Source organism: Pongo abelii, chromosome 7 (assembly GCF_028885655.2).
Source record: "Pongo abelii isolate AG06213 chromosome 7, NHGRI_mPonAbe1-v2.0_pri, whole genome shotgun sequence".
In the NCBI taxonomy this organism is placed as follows: Eukaryota; Metazoa; Chordata; class Mammalia; order Primates; family Hominidae; genus Pongo; species Pongo abelii.
In genome coordinates, this window is record NC_071992.2 from 3,501,332 (window position 1) to 3,520,149 (window position 18,818).

An 18,818-nucleotide genomic window follows, 5' to 3' on the forward strand; every position below is an offset into this window, starting at 1 on the left:
GGAAGACGAACAACTGTCATTATATGTGAAGTAACTCATGCAATGTTACACACAAATTAAAAAGAGGAAAATATTTCTGTGAATGCTGTGTAGTAACTAAATATGTATTTCTTTCTGAAGATTTGTCTTTGTTGGCAAGATTGTTCTTTTTCATTTGCTTCTTTTGTTGGCTTGTTTGAAGAGAGATTTTTTCTTTCTTTCTTATTCATACATTTATTGAGGTGTAACAAGCCAAAAAGTGCACAGATCATGAATGTCTAACTCTACGAATTTTTACAAAGTGAACCACCACGCAGATCAACTCTTAGAGAATTACCAACACCCCAAAGCTTCTTGTACCTTCTCCCAGTCACCATCGTCTCCTCCCACCTTGCCAAACTATCAGTTTTACATCTTCTTTAAAGTTTTTTTATAAATGAAATCATACTATATATAACATTTTGTTCGACATTATATTGGTGAAATGTATTCATGTTATTGTTTGTAGCAGTGTTTCATTTATTTCAATTTCTACATAGAATTTACAGTGCATAAACGCAAGTAGGGGATGATTAATATTTTTAAATTCTTGAAATTTTTATTAAGATAATTGTAGATGCATATGTGGTAGGTAGTACAAAATAATATAAAGAGATCACATGTATTATTTACCTAGTTCCCCGAGTGGTAACATCTTGCAAAACTGTAACAATCAGGACATTGACATGGATACAATCTACCAGCCTCATTAAAACTTTCCGTGTTTTATTCCTGTTTTGTATGTACGTCTGTGCATGTAGCTCTGCACAAATACGTCACATGTCTCGGCTCCTGAATCCACCGCCATAGTCAATGCAGGGCAGCTCCATTCCCTCCAAATTCTCTGGTGCTTTGCCCTTAAAATCACACTGATGCCCCTCTTGCTACACCCTGTTCACTGTCCCTAACCCCTAGCAACCACTAATCAGTCTCCATCTCTAAATTATTCATTTAAAAAAATCATACAAATGAAATCACAGTGTTTAACAACTTGGGATTCGATTTTACTCACTTAGCTTAATTCCCGGAAGATTTATCCCAGTTGTTGTTTATACCAATAGTTTGTTCCCTTTTATCGCTGGGTAGTATGTCATGTTCTGTATATACCACAGCTTGCTTAATCATCCACCTGGTTAAGGGTATTTGGGCTGATACTAGTTTTGGCAGATGACACCTAAAGCTGCTTTGAACATGTGTGTGCAGGTTTTTGTGTGAGCACAAATCTTCATTTACCTGAGATAAAAGCCCAAGAGGGCAACAGCTGCATTGTATAATCATGTTTAGTGTTTAAAGAAACTACCAAATTTTCCCCCAGACTGGTTGTACATTCCAACCAGCAATGTGTGAGCACCCCAGACTCTTTGTGTTCTCAACAGGCATTTGGTGTTGTCAGCATTTTTTTACACTTTAGTAGCTATGTGCATTTAACTAATCGGTAATGATGTAAAATATTGTCTCGTGTTTATTTGCCATTTATACGTCTTCTTTAATGAGAGGTCTCTCTTTTCTTCCTTTTAAATATTGAAAACTCTCTCGATATATTGTAGTGTAGATACCAGTCCTTGTCAGAAATTAGCAGTTTTGATTTAAATATAGTCAATTTTGGTAAGGGTTCCACATGCAATTACAAGAAATTATATTCCATAAGTATTGGTTGCAGGGCTTTCTGTATATCAAGTTTGGAATCTGGCTTAGTTCCTTATTTCCTTCCTTCCTTCCTTCCCTCCTTCCTTCCTTCTTCCTCTTTCCTTCCTGGTTTAGTTCCTTCCTTCCTTCCTTCCTTCCTTCCTTCCTTCCTTCCTTCCTTCCTCCCTTCCTTCCTCCCTCCCTTCTTTCCCTCCTTCCCTCCTTCCTTCTTCATCTCTCTTTCCTTCCTTCCCTCCCTCCTTCTTCCTCTCTCCCTCCTTCCCTCCCTCTCTCCCTCCCTTCTTCCTCTCTCCTTCCTTCCTTCTTTCTTCCTTTCCTTTCTTCTTTCCTTCCTTCCTTCCTTGCTTTCTGTTACTATTCCCTAAGGTAAGTGAATATATAAAGGAAAAATGTGTATCTTAAGTCAAATTCATGGTTTTGGGTGGAAGAAGGAAGAGGAAAGAAAATGTACCGTTTTAATATTATACAGTTAAAGAAGAATGTGTACATAGCTGTTAATTTTTCCCTACATGTTAATATACACATGGCACTTGGTTCACATGCAAAATGAGTCGAGGAGAGTGTTTGTCCCTTCTCCCTTTGGGCTTAGAGGTGGTGTCAGCACCCTTCTCATCTGTGTTCCCCACTCCCACTCGCTTCTCTCTTTTACACCCCTTTGACTTCGAGACTTATGCCACCATGCAACATGATTCTACTGCTGTCCATCATCGTCCTCTCCCTTTGTGTAGCCCCTGGCTTGTTGTCATTGCTCCCTGTGGGCAGTCTGATAATTCTTGTAAAGTGACTCATGGATTCTTGGCTCTTTTAACTCAATAACTTTTCTCTCCACTCCACTGCAAGGTATGACATCAAGGTGCAAGGTATGAAATCACTGGTCATACCTTGAACCTTGCTACTCTTTATCATAACAAACTTAAGCACCTAACCCCTCTTTCTGACCACACTGCAATATCTTTTAACTATCATAAGTGTGTACTTTCTGAAACACACTTCCCAATTCTTGGGGACCTCTACTAAAGATTTGGTCACATTTTTACCCAGCCTGGACAACATGATTGGTACTCTGCTATTCTGTCTTTTCAGCACCTTAACTGTGTTAAAATCTACTACCAATCGGTCCCATCTCTGACAAAACCCCAACTTGAGATCAATCCAGCCATCCACTCTCTATCTTTCCATATGTGTGCACAAGAAAGATGATGAAGAACTTGCTGATTTATACATATATATATATAAGATTTAAAGATTTCCAGACTCACACTAGTCATATGGTGCCACATTTTTTTCCTGAATTATAGTAGTGTATTTTTCCTATTGCCATTTGTTATTGCCCTAAGTCGTCACCACTTTTCTCAAGCCCATTCCCAGCCCTTATTTCTTCTGTTCTCAGCAGATAACTTTATTCATAAGTATAAAGGGGAAAACATTTAGGGCAGTCAAAACATGAAATATCTGCCTCTCAAAATCTCCTAAGTTTTTTTTATTCTTTTCACGTCACCAGTCATTGGCCACTAGAAGTAACTGTTGGGGGAGTTTATTTTCCTCGTACTTCTTTGATGTTTTTCACACCATTGTTTTCTCCCCATTTCCAACCTCTCGGTTGAACACTGATTATCTCACACCCACCCCACCGAAGTAGGCTCCTAACTCTGTCTCCTGATTCTGGCATTTCATTTCCCCTAGACATTCGACTTGATTTTGACTTATTAAAAACATAATTGTCATGTAGAAAATTCTTACACATTGAAAAGACTTATACTGTCTGTTCAGCTACTTTAGACATACCTCTAAGTCAACATATTTAATTTCTTAAGTTCTGTACTGAACTTTGCTTTAATCTTATATTACTTGTACACTTGCATGAAACAGTCAGCAAGCACACTGCCATATTCCGCACAAAGTTCTTTCAATCAAATGTCAAATCAGGTTTATGTTTATTACTCGTTTTGGAATTTATTTTAAGCCTGCTATGTGACAGTTATACTTATGAGAAGAACTGTAATTACAGCTTATTACAGTTATTTTAAAGCTAATTAACTTACAAAAATTTCATACAGTAAAAACACTTTTTGATTTATTTTTAAATTTTTATGTTATTTTATAATATTTAAAACAAAAGAACTTTTGTTCCTCTTTCAGGTTTTGAGAACTATTTTGTCTTGCTAACACTGAGAAATGATTTCTTTAAAACAAAGAAGCAAGCAATATTGTTACCCTTTGCAACTGCTTATCTGTTTGAAACAGGATTTTCAAAATAATAATAACTGAAAAATAAAATAGATACTGGCTTTGATTAAATACAGTAGGTGCTCAAATACAGTCATTTTGTTCAATTTCATTTCATTATAACACTGATGAAGAAGATAGATTCCTAGCAGGGGTGGTGTCTGTATGGGTGTATCGGTCTACTCACACACTGGTATAAAGATATTATCCAAGACCGAGAGACTGGGTAATTTATAAAAAAAGGAGGTTTAACTGACTCATAGTTCCACATGGCTGGGGAGGCCTCAGGAAACTTACAATCGTGGTAGAGGGTGAAAGGGAAGCAAGGCACGTCTTACATGGCAGCAGAAGAGAGCATGTGAAGGAGGAACTGTCAAACATAAAACCATCAGATCTGGTGAAACTCCTTCACCACCATGAGTACAGCATGGGAGAAACTGCCCCCATGATCCAATCACCTCCCACCAGGTCCCTCCCTCAATACATGAGGATTATGGGGATTACAATTCGAGATAAGATTTGGGTGGGGACACAGAGCCAAACCATATCAATGGGGTTGGCATGTTCCCCAATGTCTGCCTGGATTTGCTCCCAGGTTTTCTCCCACATCCCAAAGCTGTGCATGTGAAGTTTATTGGCATTAGCTAATGAGCTGGTCGGAAAAGGAATGAATGAATGAATATAAATTGTTGTCAAATAAAAATGTGTCAAAGATAACGATAATTATACAAATGCAGGACAATAAACAATGCAATAGGAAAGTGCTCAGGGAGCTGTCACATGTGTAAATGTTTTTGACCTCTCTGGGGGGAGGAGGTTTTCCTGAAAATGTTCTCTTGGCAAACAAACATTTATTTATCCCTTGATGTAACCAACCTCCACCCCTACGACTGTCACTCATCCATCCACCAAAAATTGGGTAAACAGTAATCTTACTTGTTTTCATTAATCTTTCCTAAAAGTGTGCATAGCTCACATTTATTTAAATGTTTAATATTAGGAGTGTTTTGGTCTTTATGCAAAAGTTTGGTCATGCTTTTTGTGAGCAGAAATATGCTGTAGGAACTTAACTCTTGTTTATATCAATTAGCCTAAGGGGAAATTGGTTTTGTTATACAGAGTTTTACTTGAAGTCACAGTTTCCAAAGACCTATTAATGATGTTAAGTGGGAACTTACTATACTTTAACATTCATCATAACATATAGTTACATAATTAGTCTTGCTTTCTTTAACACAGATCAATTTTTCCCCAAGTTGACTCTATAGTACATAGCGTTCTGATTTAAACTTAAAAATATAGTTATCCTAATGAAATGCTAAATAAATCGATTTTTTATAAAAGAAAATGTAATTTTATTTTGGAGAAATAAGCCGTCATATTGTAGCTGCCTGCCTTTTCGCCCCCAAGCCCTGCAGTCTAAAACTCTGTCATCTCCCAGGCATGTTCGGCTCCAGCCGTATTTATCTTTCCCCATTCTCCAAAATGATGGCATTTCTCAGTTCCTAGGGCTTTGCAAACCCTGAAATCCCTGGATGGACTGTCAATTCTTCCTGCTAAGCTAAGAGTCTTTGAAGACTCTGAGGATTCTCACTGGGCATTTCTTAGCCTCTTGAGGCCAGATTAGGACTTTTTGCCTCTAGGTCATCTTAGAATCCTTCATGCAATTCAGTTTCATAGACATCTGCTTCAACCTCCACCTTCTTTCAAATTCTGAGCTCTCTGAGTGCAATTTTATGTCTCTTGGACACTTTATCCCTAGTCTCTAGTAAATAACATACACATTTTTAAAATAAATCAATAAATAAAAATATAAATTAATCGACATTGTATTCATTATACAGCTACATGTTTAAATTTTATAGGGATATTTCAAAATAATGATTTAAATCTTAGTGTTATCTTAGGCAGCATACCAAAGGCTTAACATTTGGAGTTCTGTTATGGCTCTGTCATTAATTCACCTGTGATTTTAGCTAAATCATTTTATCTCTACTCCAGGTTCCTCATCTACAAAACAAGAGAATTGTATTAATCCACCTTGAAGGAATTCCTCAGATCTAAAATTCTATGATCTTTTGCACAGATTTCAGTGAAGATACTGCTGTCTCACATTGGTGTCTGGTTGCAGTCCGTATCAATGTTGAACTGAAATCAGCAGTGATTATGACTCTAATTTCAAGTATGTGAAGTGGTTAACCCAAAATGAAGGAAATGACATTTGATTATGTATTTGTTCCTGTCTCACAACTAGGGCACTTTGTGGGTACATTTAACTTTTTGAGAGTGTAACTAAACTCTTTCCAGTGCAAATGTGTCAGTGTTCTTGAAAGCTTAATGACAACCATAAGATACAGTAACTTTATGATGTTTTGGTTACTTGTGATTTTACTGTGTAGACAAGAACAATCTCATCTCTGAACAAATCTTCCCTTTGGACCTTGCTAAATGGTTCAATAGTTCTATTTTAATCTACATGAAATACATGTGTTAAGGGCTGGGTGTGGTGGCTCATGCCTGTAATCTCAGCACTTCTGGAGGCTGAGGTGGGAGGACCACTTGAATCCAGGACTTCAAGACCAGCCCGGGCAACATAGCGAGGCCTTGGCTCAACCAAAAAGCAAAAAGAAAAACAAAACAACAGATGGATAAAACCTAACTCTGACTCTGAAATCTTTCATCAACATAACCCAGTGAAATTCCCATGTTGTTCTGTGTATCAGTGGTTTGTTTTTGGGAGTACTGAGTATAGTTCTTTTGTAAAAATATACATGTGTTTTTCCAATTCCCTGTCAAAGAATATTTACAATGTTTCTATTTTGGCAATTGTGAATAGAGTTACTATAAACATTCATATGGTATAAATTTTATTTTTCTAGGGTAAATACTTAGGAGTGGGATTTCTGGGTCATATGACTGATGTATATTTACCCTCATATGAAACTACCAACCTATTTTCCAGAATGGCTGTACCACTTGGCTTTTCCACTTGCAATCTCAAAGGTTACATACAACATACATCCATTGGCACGACATTCTCAAAAAGACAAAATTACAAGGATAAATAATGAATCAGCCAGGCGTGGTGGCTTACGCCTGTAATGCCAGCACTTTTTTGAGGCCAAGGCGGGCAGATTACTTGAGGTCAGGAGTTCGAGACCAGCCTGGCCAACATGGTGAAACTCCATCTCTACTAAATATATGAACATTAGCCAGGCTTGGTGGCAGGCATCTGTAATCCCAGCTACTTGGGAGGCTGAGGCAAGGGAATGGCTTGAACCTGGGAAGCAGAGGTTGCAGTGAGCCAAGATTGTGTCACTGTACCCTGGGCAACAGAGCAAGAATCCGCCTCAAAAAAAAAAAAAAAGTGAATCAGTAAGTAGTTCAGGGTTTAAGGTGGGGGAGCCTGTCACCACAAAGGGATACTACAGTATTTTGAAGTGAAGGGAATGTTCTATGTTCTGATTTTGCTGGTGGTTACACAAATCTATACATGTATTTACAGTCATAGATCTGTACACACAAGAAGTTCTATTTTACTGTATATCACTTAAAAATAATTTGTTCAGACCTGAAGAAAAATTCTGCATGTGTCACGAAGCTGTCAAAATACAACACTAATGCAATGTAGCACCTGCAATATGAGATGCCTGGATTTTATGGGCATGTACCTGAATTAAAAAAAAGGGGGCATGTGCTAAACCTTTAATATACTCATTACAATTGTAAATTGGGCAATGGAAAAGTAAAGCCTGCCCCTAAGATAAAAACTTGCCTAAAACTGAACTACTTTGTAGTCTTTATGTTCCTTTAATGTCCATGAATGGCATAAATTGTTTCGAATGTGGAGAAAACACAGAGTTACTTAACTGTATGATTTAATTGACTATGTGCCTTAATTGGGTAGACACAGGGTGAGCTGGAGATTAATAAGGAGAAGTAAAGACACGGTATTATCTGTTCAGGCACCTGGATACGTGGGCAGAGTCATTCCTCTTGAGGATGGAGTAAAATACCAGTAATGAGTTTCAGAGATGTGTTGATAAATATCTCCGGTACAAATAGGCAGGTGCAAAGCAGCCAGGGGCAGAATTAGAAGTCAACTCAGTTGTTTGATAAGCCAAGCCAGAAGGAATTTAAGCTCTGGAAGGCCATATTTGCACTCTTGGGTCTCTCACATATCTTCAGATACAGTATTGAGCAGGTACTGAGAGCAAGTAAAGTGAGTTACAGGTTCTCTACCTACCCAGCACCTAGGCGGGGTCCCAGGACATGGCAGTTACTGATTCCATGTTTATTTACATGATATGTACCACTGCAGAGGGCCAGGGCAGGTGGAAAGGAGCAGGAATCTGATTTATAAATCAAGCTGACTGAAAAATAAGTCAAGGGAGTGCTTTTATTGAATAAATAATCATATTATTAAATACAATGTTAAAACTGAAGGTAATTCATACATATACTGAAGTTATTATCATTTCCCCACTGGCATTAACATGAAATTAGAACAAGCTTTAGATTTGATTTACTTTGACTCATGCACACGCCTCATTCAAGTATGGCAGCCTTTTTTACTGCGCTGAAATCCGTTACAGCCAGGTGGCATAGAAGATGATGTGACTTACATCAATCATTTACTATGGCTATTTTAAATTCACTAAACATTATCCAAATTATAAATTGTTCATGTGTGGAACTGCGTGAAAAAGATCTAATCCAAACCTCTTGATCTTGCAGATCAAAGGGGAAAATAAAAGTTGACTGAAGCCCAAAGTGATGGTACTTTACCGATTTCCTTTATTGACTGCAGCCCACACTATTTAAAAGTATGTGGACTGCCAGTCCTCATGACATGGAGATTGTTTTTTCCATCCCCCTCTGTGTAAAACACAAGTATCAGGCCTGGTAATTGCACAAGAAGCTACCAGAAGACACTGCTAAAATGTGATAGGAGAAAGACAAGCTGGCCTGGGACCCAGGACCAGAGAAACAGCAGAGCGTGGGGTGACTTGTGGGCTCTCACAAACAGAAGGCCACTCCGACCTGCTGTTTTCCACCCCTGACCAGGCGACAGAAGGACCCCAGCAGGCCCATTCCTTCTCCAGATGCAACTGTGACCCGTCTGACTACCAGACAGGCAGCACCACGCAAAGAAAATGGACGTAAGAGCCACACCAACAACAAACATCCAAGGAAGGATTCGTGTTCCTTGTGGTCCCAGGGCTGCTTTGTCAAAGGAAAAATATCTAAGAAGGCAGAACCTGCAAGAGGGATGCAGCTATATAAGTCATCTCCCCTGGGAAGGCCCTTTGTCCCAGTAGGTCTGAGACTGAGTCTCCTCCCCACCCAGACACAGGGGTAGAGGGGGTGGAATAGGTGAGGGGGCACTGGAAAGAGGGGTCCCTCCGACCTCCCTCATCCCCTCACCAACATCTCCCCCAGCCCACCCAACCCATGCACTCCAAGCCTGGGAAATCCTTCTGCCCCCTCAGCCAGCACCAGCAGAGAGCAGTGGAGCCTCCTTCGGCACTAAATCCACTGAGCAGATCAAAGTAAACCCTTGAAGGCTCCAATAGTCAAATTATCATTGGAACCTCCTCCCCAGCCCACAAAATAGGCTGAGACCCACATGCCAAGCCTAAACAAGGTACTTGCTTGCTAAAATATTAGGTGGGTACAAAAGCAATTGCAGTTTTTGCCATTATTTTTATTTATTTATTTATTTATTTTTTAGACGGAGTTTCACTCTTGTCGCCCAGGCTGGAGTGTAGTGGCATGATCTTGGCTCACCGCAACCTCCGCCTCCTGGGTTCAAGTGATTCTCCTGCCTCAGCCTCCCAAGTAGCTGGGATTACAGGCATGCACCACCATGCCCAGATAATTTTGTACTTTTAGCAGAGACGGGGTTTCTCCATGTTGGTCATGCTGGTCTTGAACTCCCGACCTCAGGTGATCTGCCCACCTCGGCCCCCCAAAGTGCTGGGATTATAGGTGTGAGCCACCGCGCCCGGCCTGCCATTACTTTCAATGGCATAAATGCCATTACTTTCAGTGGCAAAAACCACAATTGCTTTTTCATCAACCCAATAAAAGATATAAATAGTACCTAGCAATACCCAACATGACACACAAAAGAGCCGGGACACAATCATCACACCAAGAGCCAAGGAAATCATGGCTTGAATGATGAAAGACAATCAACCAACCCCAACAGAAATGAATCAGAGGGTGGATTTTAAAGCCAGGTCTCTTAAAAATGCTTCAGTGATCATTTACAAATTATCTGCAAACAGATGAAAAAAAAAAGATAAATCTAAGTAAAGAAATAAGTTATAAAAATGAACTAAAATGAAATCATGGAACTAAAAATAAGAGAAAACTAAAAATTGCTAGATTTGCTTAATATTAAAATTGAAATGAGCAATAACAGAATCAGTGAACTTGAGATCAATGGAATTCTCCTACACTGAACAACACAGAGAAAACAGACTAAAAATGGAAAAGAGGCCGGGAGTGGTGGCTCACATCTGTAATCTCAGCACTTTGGGAGGCCTAGGTGGATGGATTGCCTGAGCTCAGGAGTTCAAGACCAGCCTGGGCAACACAGTGAAACCCCGTCTTTATTAAAATACAAAAAAAAAAAAAAAATTAGCTGGGTGTGGTGGCACGCACCTGTAGTCCCTACTACTCAGGAGGTTGAGGCAGGAGAATTGCTTGAACCCAGGAGGCGGAGGATGCAGTGAGCAGAGATCGTGCCACTGCACTCCAGCCTCCTGGAGCAATGGAACAAGACTCTGTCTCAAAAATAAAAAATTAAAAGGAAAAGGAATAAAGCTTCAGAGGCCTGTGGGACAAAACAAAACAAAACAAAAACACACAAAAGAGAATCCAACTATTTTTTATCATTAGAATTCCAGAAGGAGATGAGCTAGATGATGGCGTTGAAATTATTTAAAAAAATAATTGCTGAAAACTTCCCAAATTTGGCAAAACACATGAATTTATAGACCCAAAAAAATCTAAGTTAACCTCTCAAAAATAAACCTAAACAAATCCATTCCAAGACACATCTAATCCAACTTTTAAAAACTAAAGACAGAAAAAACAACCAAAAAGAAACAAAATATTACCTACAGGATAAAACTACTTCAATGACAATGATTTTCCCATTTGGGATCATGGAGGCCAGAAGGAAGAACTGACAACCACAAATTCTATATTCAGTGAATCTATCCTTCAGAAATAAAGGGAATTTAAAAAAATTATCAGGCAAAGAATTTGTTGTTGCAAATTAAGAGTAGGTGGTAGGCTGGGGGCAGTGGCTCACGCTTGTAATCCCAGCACTTTGGGAGGCCAAGGCGAGCGGATCACAAGGTCAGGAGATCGAGACCATCTTGGCTAACATAGTGAAACCCTGTCTCAACTAAAAATACAAAAAATTAGCCAGGCGTGGTGGCAGGCACCTGTAGTCCCAGCTACTAGGGAGGATGAGGCAGGAGAGTGGTGTGAACCCGGAAGGCAGAGCTTGCAGTGAGCCGAGATTTGTCACTGCACTCCAGCCTGGGCGACAGTGCAAGACTCCATCTCAAAAAAAAAAAAAAAAAAAAACCAGAGTAGGTGGTAGACCTGCCCTTAACAGTTGGCTCAAGGGCATTCTTCTTGAAAACAAATGAAGAAGAAAAGAAAAGAAACTTTTACTTGTGTTTTCGAAAGAAAAAACAAGAGGAATCTATACAATATAAAATGGACTATTTTGTTTACCATGAGTTCCATAAATCTTACTTAATGATTGAAACAACAATTAGAACAGCGTCTGGTACTTCAGATAATAATTTCAAAAAGTTGAAGGGGTAAAGGGCCCCAAATGCAAGTGCGGTTTCCATACTTCAGGTGGTAAATGTTGGCATTAGTTGTAGTAAGATAAATAATGGCCTCACTCCTGTCCAATCCTGCTCTCACTGTAATCCCTCAAATCAGTGAATCTTACTTTTCAGATGAAAGATTTTGCAAATGTGATTAACTTAAGGATCTAAATGTGGGGGATTGTCCTGAATGATCTAGGTGGACCCTAAATGCCACCACTAGTATCCATATAAGAGAGAGGCAGAGGGAGATTTCAGGCAGAGAAGATGGTCTTGTGACTCTGAATGCAGAGAGTGGGTTGATGTGGCCACAAGCCAAGGAATGCCGGCAGCTGCCCTAAGCTGGAAGAAGGAAGGGATGAATTCTTTCCCAGAGTCTTTGGAGTGATTCCAGCTCTACCCACATCTTGACGCTGGCCTAGAAAACCTGACTTGGACTTCTGGTTTCCAGAACTAAGAGTACAAATTTCTGCTGTTTTGAGCCACCAAGTTTGTGGAATATTCTATAGTAACAGTAGGAAATAAATGTATCAGTAGACTGTTATAAGTCACATATGTTTATTGTAATGCCCAGAACAACCACTTTGAAAACTACAAAGAAATACATGAAATATACCACAAATAGGTTAAGATAGAATTAAAAAACAAAACTTAATAACCCCTAGGAAGGCAAGAAAAGCAGTAAAAAGGGAATAAGAAACAGAAATAAACAAATAATAAAATGCCGGACAAAGTACTAAACATATCAATAATTACCTTAAATATAAATGGTCTAGATATGCCACTCAAATATCAGAGAGAGGCAGAATGTATTAAAAAATTACCCAAATAATGAGGCTTAAAATATATGCCAAAATCAATGACCCAGGCATGTTGATAGTAAAAGAAAGAAAAGACATACCATGTAAATATTAATAATAAAAACCAGGAGTGCCTATGTTAATATCTGACGAAGTAGACTTAAGGCAAATAAAAGTATCAGAGACAAAGAGGGACACCACAAAATAATAAAAGGATTGACCCACCAGAAATATGTAACACTCCTAAATGTGTACAAACCAAATATCAGAGCTTCACGACAAGAAGCAAAAACTGATAAAGCTAAGAGAAAAATAGCAACCTCCACAAGTATAGTTGAAAACTTTAGCACCCTTAGAAAACAGGCAGAAAAGATCACAAAGGATATTCAATCAACCAACAGGATCTAACTGACGAATATGGAACTCTCAACTGAATACACATGTTTTTCAAACCCCTATGAAAAGTTGACAAAAGATAAATCACACCCTGGGCCAGATAATAGAGCTTGACATATTCAAGTGAACTGAAATCATAGAGAATTTATTCTCTGATCACAAAGGAATCAAACTAGAAATCAGTGATTAAAAGGCAGTAGAAAAATCTCTAAACATATGGAAATTAAATAACACATTTCTAAATAATCCATGATTCAAAGGGAAAGTCTCAAGTGAAATAAAAAAATACATAGAATGAAGTGAAAATCAAAACACAACATATAAAAACATGTGGGATGCAGATAAAACAGTGCCAAGAGGAAAATTTATAACAGTAAATGACTATATTAGATAGAAAAGAATGAAAACAATTACTTAAGTTCCTACCTCAAGATTCTAGCAAAAGTAATGCAAAATAGACTCAAAGAAACTAGGAGGAGGAGTGTGATAGAGGTTTAAATTAATGAAATAGAAATAGATAAACAGTAGAAAAAATAATGAAACAAATATTTTCTCTGAAAAATAATATAATTGATGAACCCATAAGAAGACTTGCAGAAAGTCAGAAAAAGAGAAAGAGAGAGAGAGAGAGATAGAAGGGAACAATTACAAATATCAGAAATAAAATAGTGGATATTACTACAGATTCATCAGCCATCACAAAGATAATAAGGAAATATTATAAATAACTGTAAATTCATAAATTCAACATATTATTAAATATAAACTGATTTCTCAAAAACTATTAACTACCAAAACTCAACCAAGATAAAACAGACAATCTGAATAGTCCTTTATTATAGAAATTAATGTTATAACATGTTCTCCAAAAATAAAATCCTCAGACCCAGATGGTTTCAATAGAAAATTCTACCAATTTATAAGTAACAATTAACATCAAGATTTCATAAACTCTTGCAGAGAATAACAAAAGAGAAAATATTTTATAGCCATTATAATCTTATAATGAAGCTAGTATTAAACTGATACCGAAGCCAGACAAAGGCAGTACAAAAAAGAAAGAGAAAACTATAGACCGATATCTTTTATGAATGTAGTTGCAAATATCCTCAACAAAATATTAGAAAACTGAATGCAACAATGTACAAATAAATTATACTCAATCTTGAAGTAGAATTTATTCCATTTATGCAAGGCTGAGTCAACTTTTAAAAAAATCAATCAATGTCATCCACCATTGGAAGAGGCTAAAGAAAGAACATGATATATCAGCTAATGCCAAAAAAGAAACATTTGACGATTCACAGGACATATAGTGTTCATGAGTTGAAAGATTTAACATAGTAAATATGTCAATTTTCTCCAAATTTATCAATAGCTTTAATGTAATTCCTATCACAATCCCAGCAATGTTTTTATACATTGCTGGGAGTATACATGCATATATGTATATGGTATTCTCAAACTAATATAGAGTGGCACCTGCCCTAGAATAGCTAAGTCTCTTGACAAAGAAGAATAAAGTGAGAAACATCACTCCGCCTGATATTAACATTTACTAAACAGTTATAGTAATCAGCAATGTGTGGCATTGGTAGAAGACTAGACACACATCAGTGTAACAGAACAGAGAGCTCAGAAATAGACCCACACAAATACATCTAACTAGTTTTTGATGAAGGTAGAAAAGCAGTTCAATGGAGAAAGGAGAGTCCTTTCAACAAATGCCACTGAGCAGTTGGATACACGAACTGCAGGGCAAACCGTGAACCTCAACCTCTGTCTCATGCCGCATACAAAAACTAACTCAAAAGGGATAAGAGACTTAAATGTAATATGCAAAACTGTAAAACTTTTAGGAAAATGTATAGAAGGACTCCTCTCTAGGCAAGGAATCCTTAGACTTGACAGCAAAAGCACTGGCCTTTATGGGAAAGCCCATAAACTAGACTTCATCAAAATTAAAAGCTTTTGCCATGTGTTGAAACCCACATGAAGAAAGTAAAAAGACAAGCTGCAGACTGAGAAAAAATAGCTGCAAACCATGTATTCTACAAAGCACTAATATCTTGACTATACAAAGAATTCTCAAAACTTAATAAGAAACATCTGCTTAGAAAATGGGAAAAAGACTTAGACATTTTGCCAAAGAAGATGTCAGATAGTAAATAAGCATCTGACAAAATGTTCAACATCATTAGCCATCAGGAAAATGCAAATTTAAACCACAAAGAGGTGTCACTACACACCTTTTGGAGCAGAAAAAATGATGATAAAACCAATTTTGGGGATGGCGTGAGCATGAGGACCACTTAACATCACCGGCTGTGACGTTGGAACCATGCCAGAAAACAGCTGGGCAGTTTCCTACAAAACTAAACATACAACCAACATACAACCCAAGCAATTACACTCCTAAGTAATTTTCCAAGGGAAATCAAAACTCATGTTTACATAACAACCTATATACAAATGTCATAGTAGCTTTCTTCATAATAGTCAAATACGAAGCAATCCAGGTGTCCATCAGTGGGTGAATATAAAGAAACTGTGGAACATTCATACCTTGAAATACCAGTCAGCAAAAAATTGGAGGAAACCATCGCAGTACACAAAGTCCAGGGAATTTTGCTGAGTGAGAAGCAATCATAGAAGGTAACACACTACATGCTTCTAATTATATAACATTCTTGCAATGACCAAATTTTAGAGCTGGAGTGCAGATAATGGTTGGCAGGGGTCAGGTTTAAGTGTAGAAAACAGGGAGTTGGCTATGATTATTAAAGAAAACATGAGGGACCTTTGGGGTATTAGAAATTACCTGTGTCTTGACTGTGGTGGATTCAGGAACTTAAACAGGTAGTGAAATTGTACAGAACTTCATACCAATACACACACACACACACACACACACACACAGAGAAAGAGAGAGAGAGAGAGAAACACAAATGAATACAAATAAAACAGGAAATTAAATTAGCTGTGTGTGGTGGCGCATGCTGTTTATCCCGGCTACTCCTGAGACTGAGGCATGAGAATCCCTTGAACTTGAGAGGTGGCAGTTGCAGTGAGCAGAGATTGTGCCACTCACTCCAGCCTGGGTGACAGAGTGAGACTCTACCTCAAAAAAATAAAATAAAATAAAATAAAACAGGAAATCTGAATAAGATCAGTGGATCATATCAAGGTGAATATGCTGGTTGTGATATTTTACTATAGATTTGCAAAACATTTCCACTGGGGATCTGGACAAAGTCTACAAAGATCCCCTTGTATTAACACCAGGGGTTCAATGACCAATTAGGCAGCATTTTTTTCCTCAGTGACTATCGATTCGAGCTCTCCTTGTCTTCGCTTGGCAGATAGAAATGATATCTTTGTCACAAGTTTGTCAAGAAACAATACAGGTGCATTAAATGACAGTTCAATCTCCTCTTTCCTTCTTTCTTTCCATTATATTTCATTTTCAAATTTGATTCTGAACACGGCAGAACTCTGGATGTTTTATTATATTAAGACAGTGATGATAGCTATAGTAATACAATATTACCTTCTCCTTGTACTGTACTTTTAACCTTTTTAAAACTATTTTTCATCTACCATTCTATTTGATGCAACAATCCTTTGAGGGTAAAAGGCATAAGAGAGGGAGTCAGGGATGGTGCACTATAAATGCATGCCATCTATTGTTTTAATGGACTTATCGCCCCAAAATAATAACAACCTTCGATGTTAATTTGAGATGAAAAACAAACAATAAAAATCTTTAAATGCTTTTGGACTGACGAATTGTGGAAGAGATTCCTAGGTCTTCTGGGTCTATAAAAACAGGCATGCATTTTTTGGCTCCTCAGAGAAAATAGCCACAGTGAGTCTATACCTGTGATAGAACAGCCAGAACAACTGGAAATGACTCCTGCTGTTCACTCAGCTGCCTGGACCCCAGATTAGCTGAAATGGAGCCCCACCTTATTTGCAGCAGGAGCTGCCCTCGGGCTCAGCTTCCTGTGGGACCTATGGCTTGCTTCTTCTTCCCTGTAGGAAGGTTGCCCTCAAGACACATCCGATGGGTCCCCAAGGTCTCTGACTCTGCCGGCTTTCCCAGATAGCTCCACTGCAGCTGCTAGCCCAAATCCAAAATGCTGAAGCCCAGTGGTTTGTTTATCCCCCTACCAACAGTGTTCTTGGAAGAAGAAGCCCAAACCACACAGGGTGTCCAGAGAGGTGTGGCAATGTCTGAACTCTCCAGTGAATGACGAAGGTTGGGCAGCCCTAGCCATCCTGAAGCTGGCTACTCAATCCTCCTTGATTCTGGGGAGTTGGTCCTGAACCTGTCACACTCAGAAGGTGACACAAAAGCACTCACCTGGCATAACAACATTCTACTAAGCAGGCCAAGTAACCATTACTACAGGAGAAGGCTAAGACTGTACTAGCATTATACAAAAATGACTTGGTTATTCCAGTAACTGGGCTGCTTCTCTTCAGACAACAGTGATTGATGTATTATCAGCATACTTTTTTATTTTTATTTATTTATTTTTTGAGACGGAGTCTCTCTCGCTGTGTTTCCCAGGCTGGAGTGCAGGGGCGCGATCTTGGCTCACTGCAAGCTCCGCCTCCCGGGTTCACGCCATTCTCCTGCCTCAGCCTCCCGAGTAGCTGGGACTACAGACGCCCGCCACCACAACCGGCTAATTTTTTGTATTTTTAGTAGAGACGGAGTTTCACCGTGTTAGCCAGGATGGTCTCGATCTCCTGACCTCATGATCCGTCCACCTCAGCCTCCCAAAGTGCTGGGATTACAGGCGTCAGCCACCGCACCCGGCCTATCAGCATAAATTTAAGGCATATTTTAGGAATAGCATATATAAATCGATGCATCTAGTTAGAAGGAGGGTATTTTACACCCACCAGCATATTGGGTAAATATGGTGTACAAATATTTAGAATTCTTACGTTTATCTACTTAGAATAATGGAATTGCCAGATAGAATTTTCAAAGGAGGTGCCTACAAATACATTGTCAAGAAGAGGGGTCCCTTTTTAATGCTGAAATTACCTGTGAATGTTTTTAAGAGTTCCTGGAAGCTTACAAATTACACTAAGTGCTAAAAGAACCCCATGGAATATTTTGTGATTTCCCAGAAATCATAAAAATCCTCAAGGCATTGTTCAAACCTCATTTAGTAACATTACCAATTTTTTATAACAAGATCCCATCAACATTTTGATATTAATGGTTTTGTTTTTAAACTTGTTTGTATCCCATTAGAGATGTGTATTTTATGAGTAATTTACTTTCCAGACACAGAAGACTAAAAAAAAGACCCTACAAATGCAATCAAAATACACTTAGAAGAGGTGACTTCTTTTTTCTAAACTCAAACCAAATAAATGTTTAGAAACTCATAGTATTATTATAATTTTTTTTCTTTTTGAAATGGTGTCTTGCTCTGTTGCTCAGGCTGGAGTGCAGTGGGGTGATCATAGCTCACTGCAGCCTTGATCTCCTGGGCACAATCGACCCTTTCACCTTAGCCTCCTGAGTAGCTGGGACTGCAGGCATGCACCACCACGCCCGGCCAATTTTTGTATTTGTTTTTTTGTAGAGACGGAGTTTCATCATGTTGCCCAGGCTGGTCTCAAACTTCTGGCCTCAAGTATTTCTCCCTCCTCTACTTCCCAAAGTTCTGGGATTATAGGCGTGTACCACCATGCCTGGCCAATAACATTTCTTTTGACCTCTTACATTCAAGGCTAAAACCAATAGATAAATGTATCAAGAAGATAGTATGCTTCTTGAAGTATAAAATGTAATATAAAATTTGTAGCAGTATTAGCACTCTTACTATTAATAATGTAGATT

At 38.5% G+C, this 18,818-nt stretch overlaps 1 protein-coding gene across 1 annotated transcript in view; it reads right to left on the minus strand.

Annotated features, from left to right (window-relative positions):
- CSMD1 (CUB and Sushi multiple domains 1) overlaps positions 1 to 18,818 on the minus strand; it is a 2,063,616-nt gene that overhangs the window by 540,008 nt on the left and 1,504,790 nt on the right. The window lies entirely within an intron of this gene.